We start from the raw sequence: 19,558 nt of genomic DNA, 5'->3' as shown, positions 1-19,558 counted from the left end.
CGATTGAACAAAAGCTGGGCCTGCGCACTAAGAAAATGTAAGCAACCAATCCAGTAGCGTTTAATTTGTACGACAGTCCGTTTCGTAGTGGGGGGATCAAAGTTGTCGATAATGATTGGAGATTAAAATTGGCGGCAAAAGACTGGCGGCAATAAATTCAAACTGGTTGTATGAAACTCAGGAAGGCGCTTTTATTAACGTAAGAAATGACCTTAGTTACCAGACTGCGGAGGCTCATTTTTGCGGGCAAATCTAAAAGAAAAGCCTTAAAACTGATCAAATGGATGCAAAAAAATCATCTTTTAAGAAGGGAAATGAAATGCAGCATCTGTCACAAGCGAATGAAATTGAAAAAATGGAAGACAAAAGACCATTATGCTTGGTAAGTATGATTGTTGTTGTTTTTTCAGTACATAATGGCTGCAGTTATTAAAAGAAAAATGTTGTGTTGGAAATTTTGGTTGAAGCCGATTAAGTTGATATAATTTGACTTTGCAGGAAATGTCAGCGTGCTGTGCATAGAGGAAAAAAAAGGGTGAAATCGATTCGACACAAGTCTCTATTCCAGCGTTCAAAAATATCCCTTTTTGAATGGATGCAGTTCATATACAGGTATGTGACTGTCTCCAACTATGATATTCACATCATTGCTTTTTAAGGTGGTACACATAAAACCAGGAAACTCTTCAGCTTCATACACGTTCCATTGATTAAACTGCTCTTGTACATTTTGTTGACCTTTCTTTTGTTTAGGTTTAAAGATGTTCAAAGGTTGTACCAATATGTTACATAAAGTATGCTTTTGGCGTAGGAGCAAGCATGCAAAAAAGAAAAAAATAATAACTGAATAAAATATCATAAAATTGAATTACATTAATCTAACATAAGAAATTAATTTGGTATGGCAGCTAGAAAAATATTTTAATATATTTTTTGATATTAACTAATTTCACATACTAATACATCTATGTATTAATACCAAAGTAGTAAAGTATTGATTTTTTAAATTCATACTTTGTATTTAATACATAAAGGTATTAATGTACAAGTTTTCTCAGAGAAATGCCAAATGCTAAATAAATTAAAAATAAATTTTTGCTGGTTTAAAAAAATTTAAACCACAAGTTTTGGTCTGTTCCTGATCCATCACAATTTGAATAAAGAAAGTCATTAAATTTTAATTTTAAATTATTTTCTAAAAGTCCTTCAGCATGAGAAAAATTCTACAAGAACATGTTAAAAACACACAACAAAGATGTTTATTGGAGTGTGTCTTTAAGGCAATTTGAGCTTGTTTGACATAAAAACATTAATTGTCTGAGGTTGTACTTGTTTTCTCTTCTTCAGATTTTCCCAAGGTTTGCGTCTACGGCAGATTGATATGATAGCAGATAACATAGCAGCAAGTTCTACCACTCTCACAAAAATGGCAAAAAAACTACGCCAGGTCTGCATTACTGCTGTTAAAAGAATGAGGCGACACAAGGGACAAATCATTGGTGGACGACATGAATTTGTTGTGATTGATGAGAGTCACTTCCGACATAAAAGAAAGGTAAGCAGAAGGCAGCATAGAATACACAGAAAGTGACTATTCGCACATAAATTTCTAAATACGTGTGACCAGTGCTGAAAGTTTTTCTTGGCTGCATGAACCCAGAAGAGGGTTTTGGGCTACGGTTAGGATAAGGGTCAGATTAATTCACCACGTGGTTTCCAAGCACAGCTGTTTCTGCAACTCACCTCTCCCCCAGGAGATGGGTCAACTATAAGAGTAAATTTCACACACTTAGGGTGTGTAACAGCTAATATAACTTTGACTTTAACTTCAAAAGCATGCAACCATCAACAAAATCCAGCCTTGGACGCACTTAAAATAAATGCTGGCATGTAGAAATGTGCATCTTGGTTGCACGAATTACGTGTGGCTAATGTGAATTTCCATCAGTTTTTGTGCTTGAACTCACATAAATATGTATGAATAACATCAGCCTTTAAAAAAAGCCCCAAAGAAAGACATCTATACTGAAACAAGCAAAGGCATTTGTGTTTGGAAATAACAACTGTCATACAAACAGCATTCATTCAAAATAGTATTTGGGGTATAATAATCATCAAATACTAACTTTCACATATGGTGCAACCAGCACAAAAAAGTGATGGAAATTTATATTGGCCACACGTAAAATGTGCAGCCAAGGTGCGCATCAGTGTGTTGCCTGCATGTATTTTAAGTGGCTGAATGTTGTTGTTGGCTGCAAGTATTTAACGTTAAACATAAAGTTAAAGTCCCATTAGCTGTAACGTACATAGGTGTGTGAAATGTGCTCTCCTGGAGGAGCGGTGAGCTGCAGAAACATCTGCAGTCAGGAATCACTTGGTTTAACCCTAACTCGTAATCTTAACCTTAACCCCTTCATCTGGGAAGGGAAAGGGGTTAAGGTTTCATCTTATTTTGAAAATTGCCTGCAAATAGTCACTTTCTATTTTTTAAAAGATGTTTTCTGTTACATTTTTCAATACGTACACATGTAATGTTTTTGTAATTTTGCAAGTAGTTGTTAATAACCAGTGTGTAATATTAAAAGAAGTATAATTTATCACCAATTCTTGATCCAATACAGTAGGTGTCCATATAATGAAAATCTCAGAATATTTATTCTTGCACCATTAGTCAGTCATCTTTTTTTACATTAAAAAAAATCATAAGCCTAAAATTTTTGTGTTTACTGTTTTTGTGTTAATCCTTTTCTTTCATTTTTTTAAACAGTATGGGAAAGGAAGAATGGCGGGAGCATGGAAGAGAAAGATGTGGGTTTTTGGTATGCTAGGAGTCCAGGGGCAGAGGAGTGGAAAGCCAGTTTTGAGACTTGTGAAGAAACGTACTCGCAGAGAACTTGTACCACTCATTGCCCGCCACGTGAAACCCGGGTCCACTATTATGAGTGATGAGTGGCGAGCATATCGCATCCTTCCTGCTCTTGGGTACAAACACTTCACTGTTAATCACAGTCAGTTTTACGTAAATCCACAGAACGGTGCTCACACACAACATATAGAAAGGGCATGGCGGACCTATAAAGAGCAAGTATGGAGGCTTCGGGGGAATCAAACTGAAGATATGCTACGTGATCACCTCTGTTTGATTGAATGGAATGAATGGCTTGCAAAAAAATATCACAGTGGTCCACTTGGACGGTTACTACACGACATTAAGAAAAAGTACAATTGATCCACTTAATGTTTTTTTTGTAATGTAGGAAGGGCGGATATTGATTTTTTTTTTTTTTTTAAAGTTTGTTGAAAGTTTAAAATGTTATCCACAATGTTGTTGTGATGTGTTAGAGTTGTTATATGTTTGTGGCTTTGGTTAATGTTATAAAGGGCATTTTTCATATTCTGTACTTTGCTTTTGTTTGTGGCAAAACATAGCCCACACTTTAGGAGGCTGCAAAACACTCAAACTGTCAGTAAAGGTTCTCATTTATCCAGGTGGTGTAGTTTTGAGGTTAAGTCATAGCAGCTGGACTTAAGAAAATGTAAGTCCACTTAACATGGGACCTGTAAATATATTTATTAATCCCATACAAGCAGTTTATAAATGGCTTGTGAATATGAACCCCTATTTGATCACGCTTTAGATTGGGGGGCTGCAAAACACTTAATAAACTGTTAATAAGAACACTGTAAATATATTTATTAATCCCATACAAGCAGTTTATAAATGGCTTGTGAATATGAACCCCTATTTGATCACGCTTTAGATTGGGGGGCTGCAAAACACTTAATAAACTGTTAATAGCAGCACTGTTATTATCTCATAAGGCATTTTATGAAGGATTAATAGATGTCTTTATAAGCAGCTTAATACAACATTACTAGTGCTTGTTCATGTCTTATAAATAGTTTATTAATGAGTCTTTTACTGTGTTTATAAGTCTCTTATTTGAACTTGTAAGTCAGTTGTAAGAAATTTACAACTGCTAATAGATATCTTTATAAGCAGCTTAATACAACATTAAAAGTTCTTGTTAATGTCTTATAAATAGTTTATTAAGGACAATTACAACTGCTTATAAATGTGTTTATAAGCAGCTTAATACAACCTTTCTAGTGCTTGTTCATGTCTTATAAATAGTTTATTAATGAGTCCTTTAATGTGTTTATAAGCAGCTTATTTGAACTTGTGAGTCAGTTGTAAGACATTTACAACTGCTAATAAATGTCTTTATAAGCAGCTTACTACAACATTAAAAGTGCTTGTTAATGTCTTATAAATAGTTTATTAAGGACACCTATTATAAAGCGTTACCAATAAATGAAATTATTGGGGGGAAAAAAAATCTCCTTTAGGTAAAGCTGTGTGGGGGCTCAGCTCCCTGATGGCATTGCCTGTAGCTAAAATATGATATCACCACACAACCCAGCCATCTTACCTTCTGCCAGGCAGATTAGTGCTTTTATCAATAAGCAGCTTAGCACCAAAGTGTCCCTCAATAATATACCGTGGCCTTTATTTTTTCCAACCAACTCCCATGTTTTTTTTTTTTTATATTTTTTATTTTGCCCTTATGGATTCTTACCCCTTGTTCCACTCTCCAACAAACACATCACAAGAGTCTTCACTTTGTTTTAACTCTTACTTTGACAAAACAGCTAGACATTACAGCAAGACATTATGTATTATTCTCCTCAGGTCACTTTAGGAACCTAGACAGGACCCGGGGGGGCAGAGGCCGGCATCCCCATCAGACTCAGTACCCCATTAGAAGCCTGTAGAGCACCATAAAACCCATTAAGATCCATTAAGGAAGTGCTCTGGTCCACAGACACCTTCAAGGCCAGTCAGCCACGAAGGTGCACAGTTGCAGATGCTATAGACTTATTTGATTTGTCACTGAAAGGATGTGTTTTCCCTCAGCGTTCGGAAGACAGATGTGGTCACCAGACTGGTTTTGCATATTTCAAGCATGTCATTATAATGTCGCTCTTCCCCATTTTGGATTTCTTTGATAGTCGGGGACAGATGCTCAGAACGTCACAGCGAGAAAACCCACACGCGCTAGAAAGCGTCATGAGAGGATATGACTTTTTTCTAAGCGCTTCTGAGCATCAACAGATGCCAGCTGAGATGTTGTTGCTGCTGCTTGAACATGTTCTCCAGTTAATGGGAGCTCACCCCACTCTCCCCACCCTCCACTGGCACAATTGCATGCAGCTGCGAGGTTTCGGCCTCTCATGTGATTAGCGCGCTGCTTATTATGTTTGATGAGGCTGACCCAAATCTTCTAGAAGCAGACACATTTTTAACTGAGACTTTCAGTCTAAATCCTAAATCAAGTCAAAGGTGAACCCCTGTGTTCGCCACACCATTATTTAATGGTGAAACGTGCACAAAGGAACTGCTGCAGCATGACTGCAACCATTTAATATAAGAATTAATTAGGAGTAATGTATTATTTTTTGAGCAATATTTCTAATACTGTGAACAGCAGCTGGTGGTTACTTCAATATTTGCAGTTTTCTTGGTACTTCTGCAGTTTAATTGGAGTAAATCACCTGATAATAACTGATGTGAGAAATTAAAGAGCTCTCTGGCTTTATGAGGGCATGTTCAGATTACTAGATTTATAAAGAAAAAATAATAAAAACTGCTTAGGGCCTCCCTGAAAGGACCCAAGTTTACTACATATTATCTGAGTATGTAAATTTGCAACACAAATGACCCTCCATTCTCTATATCTGGTCCTCTGGAGACTGTAGCTGCAGAGCTTTTGTGTTTTCTTAAATTGCTTCCATAGGTCAAAGTATTTATAAATGACTCAAGACTACAGACAACAATTATTCTTTATAAATAATGGCTTTTATAGTGAATAAGTATATTCCCTGGACCTCAAGTGTATGCACGTGGACTGGTGTAAGGTTTTTAAAAAGAACAGCAAACACCAGAATGTGCCTGATTAAAAAGATTTTGTATTAAAACAGTGTTGATTGAGATGTTTTTGATTAGTTATGTATTTTAGACAGTTACAGAACCAGTATTTGTAGGGCTTTGTTCATCAGATATTTTGGGGGATGGTTTAGTAATGTAATATGATTTACAAACGACCCATGTCCCATTTTGGAATACTATGATAGATCTGTCACAATCACTAGAAAAATACAAAAATGTTCTTGAAATCTTGACAGTTTAGTTCCAATAAATTTAAAGTTATCCCAATAAATAATAAAATAGCATTTCCTTTTATTTGTTATCATAGGTAGTGCTTCAAGATGAGAACAGACACCTATATACAGATGGCTAAAGCTGTACTTAGATGTGGGTGGAGTTTGTTAAAACCGTGAGGATTGACTGACTTATGTTTGTATCATTGTACAAATGTTAAAGGCCAGAGTCTTGCAAAGCAAACTAAAGTGTTCTAGGCGTGTTTCTAGCTACAGCAATATCCCGATATGGTGCCTCCAACTACACAAAAAATGTTTGTTGGTACTGACTGAGTTGTTTGTTTTATTTGCTGGTGTGATTGACTTGATACTGTTTTGTTTGTTTGATCTTTATTAAAATAATGGGATTGTCTGATTGATTTATTATTAGATTTGAATAATTTATTTATCTGATTCTTTGATTGATTTGTTTTCTTGATTGAAGGGTTTGTCCGATTGATATATCTGCTTTTTTGTTTTGATTGCTTGCTTGATTGCTTGCTTGATTGATTGATTGATTGATTGATTGATTGATTGATTGATTGATTGATTGATTGATTGATTGATTGATTGATTGATTGATTGATTGATTGATTGATTGATTGATTGATTGAAAGCAACTACAGCAACAAAAATCAAAGGAAAAATAAAATAAAATGATGTAGAAATATTAAATTTAGTTTTATAATAATTCATACATTTATTATAAAATAAATAATAAATAAAAAACTATGATCCTATCCAATTAATTGCTTTACCTTATATATAGACATTTTTGCACTTCTTTATAAAGTACACACATGTGATAATGAATCCATTAAATATCACAATTGTCAAATAGAGTTTAATTAATTGCTTTAAGGAAGTGGAGAAAAGCAACCTGACATAATCCCACCCCTAGTTTTAAGTTTTTTTCATATAGTTGTGACAATCTGCTTCTTAACATCGATTAAAAGTTATTGATACTTTTTCAGTCCAACTGAAAAAGAGAGTCCAGTTGATGGTGTATTTTTTTTATTTTGGAGAAAAGTTTGGTTCTGTCCTGGCAATGGAACATTGGACCAACACTTTCCTTATTACTGAAGTCCTAAATGGGTGTTGGAGTTTGCACAGCTTTCCTGTATGTGTTTAGTATCTTGAAAAAGACATTTGTCCATGTTCCCCTGAATGTTCAGACATGAAAAGAGCAGTTCAGGGTTATGGATTCTTTAGCCTGCTGTTTAGGGCTATTCAGTCCCTTTACATACAGCAAGGGCTTGGTTTGCACTTGCAGCAATAAATCAGAGCCATCTTGTGGGGGTTAAACTCTGCCAGTTTTTCCCACTGTAACTGATTCTGTTCATGTCTTTGAAGGGGAGAATTCTTTTGTCCAGCACTGGATGAAAGGGGTCTAGTTTGGGTGGGTGGAGGCTTGTGATACAACTTTGTTGCCAAGTCATTATTGATAGAAAATAAAGATTGAAAAAGTACATGAATTAGTCTTATCTAGTTCTAAAATGGTGAAACAAACAAGTTAGGAATGAATAAAACAAAAGAAACAAAACAATCTTGGATGTTGGAGACTGATAAGAGTTTCTAAAGTGAAGAACTCAGTCTTTTGGGATAGGAAGTGTTGCTCCTCACATCAAGAGAAGCCAGAATGTGTTATTTGGACACTTGGCCAGAAGGCATTTCACACTGGAAGAAATCCCCTTGACATTGGCCTTACTTAAGACATTAGTTCTCAAGGTTGACCTGGAAGAACTCTTCTACCGGTGTCCCACAGGATCTGATGGAGTTTGGCCACAAAGGCTCTGTGATATCCAGGGTCAGGCTGCTGCCTGTAGATGTATACATGTATGGATATATGTAAAAAGATAAATGTAAATAGAAAAAAGAAAGTTATTTTTAATTGACTAATTATTAGTACAAAATTTTACATTAAAAAAAGGACAAAAAGAAAAATTTATTTGTGGGAACAAACAGGCCCTGATTTATCCAGCCCCACTATGGGGTGCAGGTAGAATGTTAGTGGAGGGGAGTCTGATTGTGGTGATAGTTTGGGATCTTTTATCTCTCACAGCCGCTAAAATGCTCGGAAAATCCTTATATGACCATGAACCATTTTAATTAGTTCATCTATTCATTTATCTATCTTCTACTTTGATCTATTGTTTTTTTGTTGAATGCTCTTCGTGACACTCCACTTCGCATTTGCCAGACTTGGGAGAGGCACTAGCAGGTCACTGGTTTGTGTCCTGTTGAGGCGACCTTGGGAACAAAAAATACAAATTTCTTCTATCAGATTTTCTGTCATGTTACTGACTTTTTTTTTCTATTTATCAGTGAATAGAGACTAAAATGGGAAATGATTAAATAATGGATAATTAAACAATGTTAGAATCCCCGGGACCCGAGCGAACCTTGTAGAACCCCACATTGATTAAACTGTTTGATAAATAATCTTTCTTCTTCAAGAAAAGACATTTCAAGCATTTTACTGAGCTCTGAATGAACATAAACCAGGAAAGTTTTGTTGTTGGCTTTAAACAAGTTTATTATACATTTTCAGACAAGATGAAGATGTTTAGCTTCTCTGAGGAATCTGGAATAGAGCTTCCTTTACCACTGACTACAATCACTTGCACTGATACTGCTCCTCCATGTATCAGAGATGTTAAATACTGCTGCAAACACTGAAGGACTTAAGGTTCCTCGAAAAGTGCAGTCTGCTTTGTCCTATCTCTACTGTTGCATATCCAGTCTAGTGAGTTTATTTTTGCAGATGGTAGGACCATGGCTTACTGTATACAGAAAGTGTGAGGTGTGTTTGTTGGATAGTCTTTAATCCATTTGACTGCAGAAGTGTCCATATAACACAAGTTTTTGTCTAAAACAACCTATAGTTCTTTTCAAAAATGATTTCAGGGTTTACAAATGGGGAGTAGTTTTACCCAAAGCGGCAGAAAAAGTCATAGCTCAAAGTCTTTCTACAGGTTGTCTGTGTTTTTGTGCAAGCCAAAAGTGTATTATTAATCAAAAGTGACCTTTTCCTTTGCCTGTATTGGGAATCGCTTGAAATACATCATTTCAGACAGAGTGATGACAGTTAACAGAAGCACTTTAAACTGAAAATGTACTTTTTGTACTAAAGTTAAACGATAATGGTACAGAGTAGTATTAAGCTTCAGCATATGGCTTCATTAAGTAAATATTAATTGAGTTTACTATATGAACTTCATGTAATGACAAATTACCCAAATTTCAGTTTCATTAAAAGGTCAAAAATTATTTCTTCAAATATGTTCTGCTAAGTAAAACTTTTGAAAATGAACGAAGGTGCCCTGTTATTGCAATCAAAAGTTTTTGTACTAAGTTAATTAAATTTAAATATGTTATTAAAATTCAAGAGTTTGCTTCGAATAAAAGTGAAAATCAGGCCTAAAAATGTCACTACTTTTGTTGGTAATAACTGGTAATAAATAATAAATTTGAAATAATACATAAAGTATAAGGCAGTGGCAACAATTTTCTCCCTTTCTACTCCATTTCAACAGGAAAACAAAGTTTACTGTAAATGTCGCTATGTGTCAGTGTTACAGTGACACATGTTAGCGCTCAGGGGTGCTGGCCGTTTTTTATGTGCTGCAGCATAGAATCCGTACATTCTGCTTTACTGTCAGTCTCAGCACTGTCATTCCTCACTGACATGAAGGAAGAGCAGCAGGCTTGACAAAATGGGGGGAAAAAAATAGTCTTGGCTGCTCAGGTTAAAACCTTTAGTTTTAACTCCATGCTTATTGGTGCTCATTAACTCAAATGACATAATTTCTCATTACTATGTTACTCCAATGTCAATTTTAATTTCACCAACAAGGGTCATTCATGTCAAGTAAAAACAGCTGAATAATAGCGGGATCAATATAATGTTGGGTTATAAATTTAGTGAAACCACACATAAACCCTCGTTTTAAGTATAGATTTAAAGTTTGATTCACTTTTCTTACAGTTTTGATGGGAAAAAAGTCATTATGTCTAGCTTAAAGAATATAACTATGAAGGTAATTTGTGTTTTTTTTTTTTTTTAATTCTGTTTTTATTCAATAGAAGCTCTGTATCTTCTTTTATAGCATTTTTCTTTGGGCCAATATCACGCTCTTCTTAAGCCTTTCAGAGTAAATAAAGTAAATCCATGATAATGTATTACCTTTGATAAACTATGGAACAATTTTTTTAATGAAATATGAGTTATTTTCCTGAGTTCCTTTTCCTACTCTGAAGTAAGACGACTCCATCACTGATGCTCAGGCTTTTGCTCTGTGTGGGAGCCGCCCATTTCATGACGTCAACCTAGAGCCGTCATCTGCTGTGTGTCTGCGTTTCACCCATGAAAACAGTGTTTGTCAGCCTGGGGCGGGGCTGGATGTGCAGACTCTTCCTGGAAGGGGAAATCAAGAGTCCAACAGGTTTCCCTTGACATTCATAAAATTGTATTACAGCTCTTAAAAAAACTTTCATTTAATTGGCAGTTTTTTTTTTTATATTTCCACACGTATTTCCATTCTTAAAAACCTGAAGAAATGCCTTAATTTTTACGATCAGTCCATTTAAAAATGCACAATTTTGTATACAACTTGTAGATAATAGCTCATTTACTTTGATAATCATGAAATATAAACTTTTTTTTTTTTTTGCTTGACTGAACTATGGAAGAAGTTTCAATTTTTTTCTTTCAAAAATTCCTTTTTAGGGACTATGTTAGAAAAGAATCCATGAACTTTTCTACAGCTCTTGACATTGGGATATCATACGAATAGCGACATTTGCTGCTTAACGGGGAAAAAATAAACCTGATGTATATTTTGTAGCTTTTCGTTTCTAGCAGCTTCTGCACTGCTGCAAATAAAAGAGACTCAAATGCAAGGAATGGAGTCTGTTTGGAATCAATCAGCATTAAAGCATTCAGTAGCTGGCCTTGATAACTGCACAAGCAGCAGAAACATCTTATATTTATGTGCCGTAATTCCAGACCTACCTGCACGCCCCAAACAGCTCAGGTTAATTACACTTGCTGAAGGAAGCTTCGACACATTACTGGCTGGAGACTGAACATGCAATATGATTGCCATCCACAATGCACTTTCTGAGCCAAAGAAAGTGTTTTCTAACCTCCAGCTGAGAGATTTTTTACTGAGGAAGCACCACCATGGTATTCATTACAGGGCCCTGGTTGGGTTAGATACTGAGCCAATAAAACTTTCTTGAATTCTTTCTGTGATGCAGTGAGGAGTGCTATATCAGCATGCTGCCTCCACCTCGTTGCAGGAGGTCCACACAAAGGAGAAAGAGGGGCTGTGGGCAAGCTGTGCCATAACCAGCTGTTCTGTATTCATACTATTGAGTCTTAATAACACATTGATCCTTTATATAATGGTGTGGATGGAAAAAAAGTTAAAGAAATGTGTCCCCATAATTTATTCGTTTAAAATTGTAGACATGCCTTTACAAGGAATATTTTACCCAAGGCGGTATGTTCCTAATATTACTGGGGCATACATTTAATTAAGCTCAGTGAGCATGCTCACACAGCCGCACAGAATTATGTGCATGCGGAATGGGAGGGGGCTGTCTCGATTGGGGGCAGGTGCTGGCAGAGGTTGGAGGATGGATGATGATGAGCGCTTGGCTTTGGGACAAAGAAGATCTAGGTCTAGGTTTCTGGGCAAGATCTGGCCCTTGCAGTTACGGAGGAGAAACAAACTGATCTGACAGTGACAAATGAACCATCCCTTTTCCCCCCCAACTGCCACTTCCATGCCTCTAAGACTCCCATCCCCCCCCCCCCCCCCCCCCCCCCCCCCAGCCGTTTCCTCTTTGCCCCATCATTTTCTTTCCTAAGCCTTCCCAAACTCTGTTTTATTCAATTTCACCTACCGTGCTCTTTTTAAGTTTCTCTCGTCCCATTTTTTTTTTTTTTGCTTTTGTTCTCTCTGTGATGCTCACTCGCTTCCTTGCCTCCCACTACTGCCTTCATTATTCTCTGTTTTGCTCTGCTGCTTTAGAAGTATTTGAAATTGTTTGCATCTTAAGAGGTCCAGCTCCATTTTGTTCTGCAGAAAACATTGGGCTTTATTTGTGCTTGTTTATTTGTTGACCTCATCCTGTGTTTCATCCACTTTTGTTTCATGCCATCTTTTGCAGATAACATGCAATTTAAACAAATGAACAAATTGTCTCAAATTTTTTACAGTTGTTGATTGGAATAGCGAGAGCTTGGAGCCACCGAAGTTGCACAGAGGATGAAGGTGTTGCTCAGCAGTGATTATTGTTGAGGTTTAATGACTGTCTTGCTCCTGTAATAGACCTTGTGCAGTGTTGAAACGAGATGCCTGGCAGAGAAGACAATTAATTGCATGGCTTCCTTTTGTCCCCTTCTTCATCCCCTGTGTATTGGACTGAAACCTGATAAGATACAGCCCCAGGAGCCTCCCTAATACCTTAAGACACTTGTCTGACTGCTTTCCTTTTATTCTCAGTACTTTGGGGGTTTATTTGTCCTGTATACAAAATCAGAAATAATTATGTTATGTTTTCATGCTTACCATTTGCTTATTTCCACCAATAACCAAAAGACTAATACAAAAATATTGCAAAAAAGTGCTCTAAAAATAGATTTCCAGCTCTAATTAGAGATGCAAACCTCATGACTTCTTTAAGATTGTATTGGTTTGAAAACATGGAACAATATCGTATAATATTACAATAATAATTTGGCATACCAATAAAATATTGAAGTTTTACAGTGCTATGTATAAAGCAACCATTGGATAAACTACTACAAATATTTATATAAAAGTTCACTAAATCACTGTCTTGAAAATGCACAACTTACTTTTTTATAGCAGAAGTTTTTTTAAATATTATTGTTGTTCCTTTGTAAAAAAAAATGCAGTCATTTAATGGGATGTAAAAAATATGAAATATCACAAGCAGATTTTCAGATATTACTATTTAATATTACTTAACTTTTTTTTTTTTTTTAAAGATCTGGTGGCACAAAAATAATACCAAATATGTAATGTATAAACTGTAGAAGTATAGATCAGTGACATTTACTCAAATGTCATGGAGACTGTCTCAGTTGTGAGAATCTTTTTCTTTGCTTGATTAATTTTTTTTGTTGTTTTTTTATAACGTTTTGATCAAATTTCATTGTTATCCTTCTCTGCACTTTAAAATGTTATTGACCCTGCGTAAAATCTGTTGTGGAGATGCAAATATTCCCAATATTGCAGATTACTATGTTGCGAAAAAAATTGTTCTTAAATTAAACCAAAAAAATAACATGTCTTGCAGTGAAATGTGTTAACATCTTCAAATCAAAGTGTGACTGGGTTGTTATTGACTTTTGTTTTATTCTGTTTTCAAATAAAACAAAGTAAGCAAAATCAGATTCTGGGAGTGCTTGTTAACACTACTGTAATTTAGGATGCATTCAGGATCCGGTCCTCTTAATTTTGTCTGGATTGAGTCCTGAACCTTGCGTTTTGTCTGTATTCAGACTAGAGGCAAGGGAACTTTGCTTTCCCGACAAAAGCTCATGAACAAAACCATGTGACTAAACTTGTGGAACTCCTGCGCTTGCAGTCCTTGTCGGGATAGTTCATTCAAACTTCGTATTTCGCTGACCAATTTTAAATGCCTGTCATTAGTCCAATTGGAAACGAACCGAGACCACCTCCAAAGATGGGTCTGAGAGCGGGTAATGGTCCCAGAACAGGGACCACTTGGGTGTATTCAGACTGAAAATCTGTTCCGGATTATTTAGACACCATAATTTCTGACTTCGTTTAAAACGGGAGATCAGAATAAACAAAAAAACAGATTGAAAGAAGAACCTCACTTTGAACCATCTTAAATGCGAAAATTCAGTTATTTCAGATTTTACGTTCGTATTCATAACATTTTTGTTCTTTTTGTATTATAAGCTATTCATCATTTTTTCCATAGATATTGAAAACGTTTTTTTTTCACAATTTTTTTCAGTAAAATAAACTTCAGTCTCTTTTTTCTTCAATAATTTTCCTTTAAAATGGGAAGCTCCACTGACATTTCATGTTTAATTTGTTTTACTTCCGTTGGCTGGGGCACAAGCGGTTTGTTTAGTTTATTAAATTAAAACCAACATAATGCTGCGTTTTAGACCGTTAATTACATTGTCTGATGTGTAGTACGCTCCATTAGATTTTATTAAGACTGTAAATCAGTGATCTCAGATGTTGCAAATGTTTATTTTGATATTTTTGAGAACAGGTTGACAATATCAAAGTATTGAGATACTCAATACAGCGTATTCATCACATAAAAATACTTTGAGTTTAATAGTGGTACTTTGTTATATTGTTTTTAAAGATGTCTAATATTGACTTCCTATTTTAGAAGGATTCCATTGCATTGGTGTATTTTGTATATTGTGCCTGAATGGCACTCTTAGAAAATCTATAAAAAAAATAATTAGCAGTCTGTAAGTACATTAAACTTTTTAACACCGAAGCGTTAGCTCTAGTGTTTACATTCTTTTGATTACTGTAACATGTCGAGTGTTTACAAAATTAACGTAAATCCAGCAGATCCTGAAGCTGAGAAAAGCAGCCTTGTGCTGCAACACTTAACAATAGTAAAATGCTTAAGAAATTGACAAAAACAAAAAAAAAAAACTGATTCTGTCGCAGAGAAAGGTTAATTTTAAAAGGTTAGTGTCACAGCTGAACCCGCTTTTCTTCGCACTGAAATTAACTACGTTAACAGTCGAAAAGTTTCGATAAATCAAGTATATGTTTTTAAGGTGTTGCCAGCAAACATCTCCAGAATTAAAGGGTTAAAAAAGACAGGATGAAAAAAAATAGAGGAAAGTGAAATCGAATGTTCCTGTGTTCTGTGTATTACTCAATTATATAAAAACACTTCCTACACATTTATGATCCAAACACATTTATCTGTAATCCTACTTTTCCATATATAATTGTTGTTTTTTTTTGCCTTAAATGTTGCATGGTATTAACTAGAAACCTGTCCAAAAGCAAAAGCAATTTGTTACAGAACTATGAAAGCTGTGAACATGCTCACAGTTTAATGATAGGGGGGAAAAAAGAGAGAGAGAAAAAAAAAGCTACAGTACACTGTTGTTTACGAGCATAAAAATGCAGTGGTGTTCTAAATCATTATAATGCAAATTCCGAGTCTGTTAAGCAGCGGAGCCCTGCACACATTAGATGAGTGCAAATCCATCAGGCAGAGCAACAAAATACAGAGTACTGAATGTAATTGGAATAACAAATAGAATGCTATGTTTTTTAACATATGGTCAATATGCTACAGATTGGAGTCGGGGCAAATTAAATAGGGAAATGTCCGCGTATGCCGCAGCATTTTCTTTTGGCAGCCGCACTATGTAGTGCCATTAAGAGAACAGCTCGCCAAAGCAAATGGAAAATGGGATGAATAATATACCTGAAATATAGACCGTCAATCAATTATAGGTAAAGATTGATAGCAAACAAGGGAACTTATGTCTTTATGTAGTTTTGAGGTTGCAATTTTTCCCCCCAAAGCAGATTCTATAAACAGCCCGGATTTTCAAACGTGATTTCTACCTTTTCTTGCTTTCTACCGATTGTCAGTACAAACAAAGCACTTAGTGGAGACAAAAGCATTGCAGTGTGGAATCTCAGTTCTCAACATAATGACTCTCTGAGGCAGCAGCAGCTCATACGGGGGAAGATTGTTTCTGGTTGGCAGTCATATGAAATGTCATCTGGAATTTGACAAGATATGAAGAAGCAATCCCCTTTGAGAGCTCCACTGAACCGCACATTTTCTTATATTGTTCTCTTGTTATAATCAAGCCCTTACGGCTGACCCATGTCATTGTGTGATAAAACTAATTATTTGCCACAAGAATTATTGTGGGCTCCGCTCTCTGGAGGTTAGAATAACTGGCAGCCTTCTTATAATATTAAACTGATTATTCTGTGTCACTGGCCAATAATGTGCTCAGTGGTGTTGATCTCACGAAGCCAAGCATCCTCACCGAGCTTTTTATTAGCTCTGCATCAATATTAGAAAACACTTTAATAAACTCGGGTCTACTTCTACTTTCAGGAAAATATGAAATATTTGCTGCTTTTGACAAACTTATTAGAAGCGCTGGCTACTTTCGAATGATCAAACTTATTTGGAGCTTTTTAGTTTTCTGTAGGAACATCAGACATCTGAATTAATATCAGTGTGGACTCGACTGAGCAAAGGATCTGAAACTCTGTCTGTCCTTTAGTAATCCAAGGGATCGCATAAATAATGGTAGATAGATCATCTGCAGCAGCCACGCCTGTCATATTTCACGGGTTAGTCTGAAACCTCAGCTTGCGCGAGCATCATCTGACACCTCTATACTAATCTTGTTTGATAGAGTTGGTAAAGATGCAGTGTTGAGAGAAGGGTGATGCCTTTGTGGATTTAAAAGAATTAGGCTAACGGCTTCCTCTTACTTCGGATCCATGGCTTTCGGAAACCAATCCGTCTTCCAGGTCAGTGCTTTAACCTTGCAATGCATTCATTAAGTTGTGTTACACTTGAATCATGTTTGGGCCCATTACCCTTTACAAATGATTTCCTCTGGTGTCCAGCTTTGTATTGGGGTACAACGAAGACCATGTCTGGTTGTTGACACACTACTTGACAGTGGCTATATTTTTTTTTTACCCCACTATGGCAATAACAGATCCCTTTTATTTTACCAGATTATTTCATGTCTTCACAAAAGCCTGACAGTTTTTTTTTCATAAAACATTCATTCATTCAGCATTACTGGATACTTTGTGATTAGTGATATAAAATCTAAAAATCTTATCTTAATCACTTAGGTACAACTCGTTAACGGTATTTAAGAAATGAACCGAGTGTGTTGTCACCCACGGAAAATGACTTGCTTCCAGTTCCAACAAAATGACGTCAATTCAGTCAGTATTTTTTTGCTATACGGATGCAACCATGTTGGAACCAGAAATCTTCAGTAAGCAGCTATTGGTCTAAATCTCTGTTAACCTTGTGCTATCCTACGCACTTTAACATTGGGAGTTGGGTCATCTAGACCCACTAGACAGTGCGCTGAACCTTTTTTCTTCAATGATTTGTGAACCTCACTGGTGTCCATGGATTACATGAAATCTTTCCACCTTTATCCACCTTTGTCATGGTAGGAGAACACGTCAATGTAAGGGTGGGGTCATCTAAAATAGCACAAGGGTTAAGTCAACTATGGAAATAACTCTTGTCAATCAGGAGTGAGCTTGTTTGAAGTCCACATCCCTACTGTTAAAAGTGCACTCGAGGAAAATCTGTCAAACGCATTGAACATTTAACGTAAGACCCCATACTTACACTGGGGCATCTGATTGGCCAGTTTATAACTTGAATAACTTGCACTCCAGAAAAAAAAAATAGGATTAGCAAGAACATATTAAAAAGGTAGCAGAGCAAGAATAGTTATTCTGACAAATTTAATGACTAATAATAGCTGTTTGAGTAATAGCTCTGTAGTACCCTTACTCTACACAAGTCTATGGGATTTACTTCACAAGGGTGTAGGGGTGACTTGAACCAGTTCTCTTATACAGTCAAGGGTACAACCCTTTTTTCAAAAAGAAATTCAGGACAAATCATCCTTCATAATGCCACATGGTAGCACTTGAAAGCTAAAAGGGTTTAATGTCTGAACCTTAGTGATATCCATAAACTAATAACATGAGATCTTTAAGTTACATGTTAGACTCATGTTACTGTTTTGCTTGGGGTCAGCGCTATTTCAGCAGTTTTCAATTGTAATGACAAAAGGACTCTATAAAAAAGAAACTAGAAGAGGACACTTGCAGACAATAATTACTTGAAGTCCTTTTAAGCCTTTATTTTCACTCATGAACGTATCAGCTTGAAACATGCCTCCCCTTGCTGCTCAAAGACGTTTTCAGTAACACATCTGCTCATTTATTTATTTGCAGTTATCATGGGTTTTGCAGACATCTGGCTCACTTTTGGATGCGGGTCTTTCTGGAGCACTCCCTCAGGCACTTGTCCGTGTTTCTTTCTTTTTTTTTTTTCAAACTGGCTTTCATTCTACAGCTACATTGACTATTTTACACCATTGGAATTGGTTCGCTTGCACCAAGAATGGTAAAATCTTCCTTTTTATTCTGTTTGAAGTCTTGCGCTCAGTTGCTGATATAAAAAAAAGCTATTTTGATCAGAGGGCGCTGATACCATAATATTATTACATGTTATTTATCTGATAAATCTATTTGTAGTGGTCTTTAAAGTTTAGAAATGAGTTTATGGTTTTGTATCCAAAATATCAAATGTTTATTGGGAAAGAATGATTTAATTGCAAAGATTTGGTAAAGACATTTCTGAGTTTCTTGAGTTTAGCCTCCAGCTGCAGGAAAGTTTGGTGGCACAGCTGGAGTGGCATTCTGTTGAAGGCTTCTGTTGCTTACTGTAGCACGTTGGTATTTCCGTGACTGCACAGTTTGAGCTTCAGGGCATCCTACAGTAGGACAATTGTCCAGCTTCCACTTCAGTTAGGCCATATGCATCTGCTGCAGCTGGAACCACTGTTGTGTGCTAAATGATTGAGTTTCTTTGTTAGCCTCATTGAAAATACAGCTCATGTTTTCACACCAAGACTTTTTTTTTTTTTGTTTCTGTTAAGGAGCACTATGCTGTTGACGTTTTACATTTTAGAAACTAATTTTAAATGTTAATATCACAAAAAATGTTATGTTTTAAATTTCCGGTGCACAAATTAAAAATAAATAACGTTGTTTGTGGTTTTTTTTATGTCCAAACGTTTTTTTTATGTACCAATGTAGCTATCATGTAGTGTGTCGCAAACAAAAATTTGTTACTGTGAATGCAGTTAGTAAAGTCTGAATAGATGCGTTTCAATTTATTATTAAATTGCGGCAAAATGGATTTGCAATGATAAATTTGTTTAATGAAAGAACGACAATTTTGCAAAACAATTTTCATTCATTAAAAAAAAAGTTTTTGTGCTTGGAGGAGGTGGTTTTTGAGGCATTTGGAAATTGAGATATTGTGCAAAACTGCAATGGGAACACTTCTTTAGAATTAAATTAGTCAGAAAGTTAACAGTGACAATGAGCTACCTGGTAGGAGCTGGTTGCTTTGGGCGCTACACAGCGGTCGCCACAAAACCTCCAACAGCATCACACAGCTCATGAAAAGTTCAGTGTGTCATGCAGAATTGTTGGATCCACAGTTCTTCTGTAAAATCACCAACCATGATTTCCCCAAATCGCTT

At 36.0% G+C, this 19,558-nt stretch overlaps 1 protein-coding gene and 1 long non-coding RNA gene across 2 annotated transcripts in view; both read left to right on the top strand.

Annotated features, from left to right (window-relative positions):
- Nucleotides 1-19,558, top strand: part of pcdh1a (protocadherin 1a) — a 126,481-nt gene that overhangs the window by 31,187 nt on the left and 75,736 nt on the right. The window lies entirely within an intron of this gene.
- The window catches only part of LOC111948624 (uncharacterized), a 34,422-nt gene continuing 15,109 nt past the window's right edge, over nucleotides 246-19,558 (top strand). The window contains exons 1-4 of the long non-coding RNA XR_013647407.1: nucleotides 246-382; nucleotides 499-612; nucleotides 1,348-1,555; nucleotides 2,771-19,558. The exon at nucleotides 2,771-19,558 is cut by the window's right edge and continues 15,109 nt beyond it. This is a non-coding gene — a long non-coding RNA (uncharacterized LOC111948624). The remainder of the gene's footprint in view (nucleotides 383-498; nucleotides 613-1,347; nucleotides 1,556-2,770) is intronic.

The sequence above is a fragment of the Oryzias latipes genome, chromosome 14 (assembly GCF_053564925.1).
Source record: "Oryzias latipes strain Hd-rR chromosome 14, Olatipes_Hd-rR_3.1".
In the NCBI taxonomy this organism is placed as follows: domain Eukaryota; kingdom Metazoa; phylum Chordata; class Actinopteri; order Beloniformes; family Adrianichthyidae; genus Oryzias; species Oryzias latipes.
Note: the sequence above shows the minus strand (reverse complement) of the source record. Positions and strands in the feature narration are given on the sequence as shown.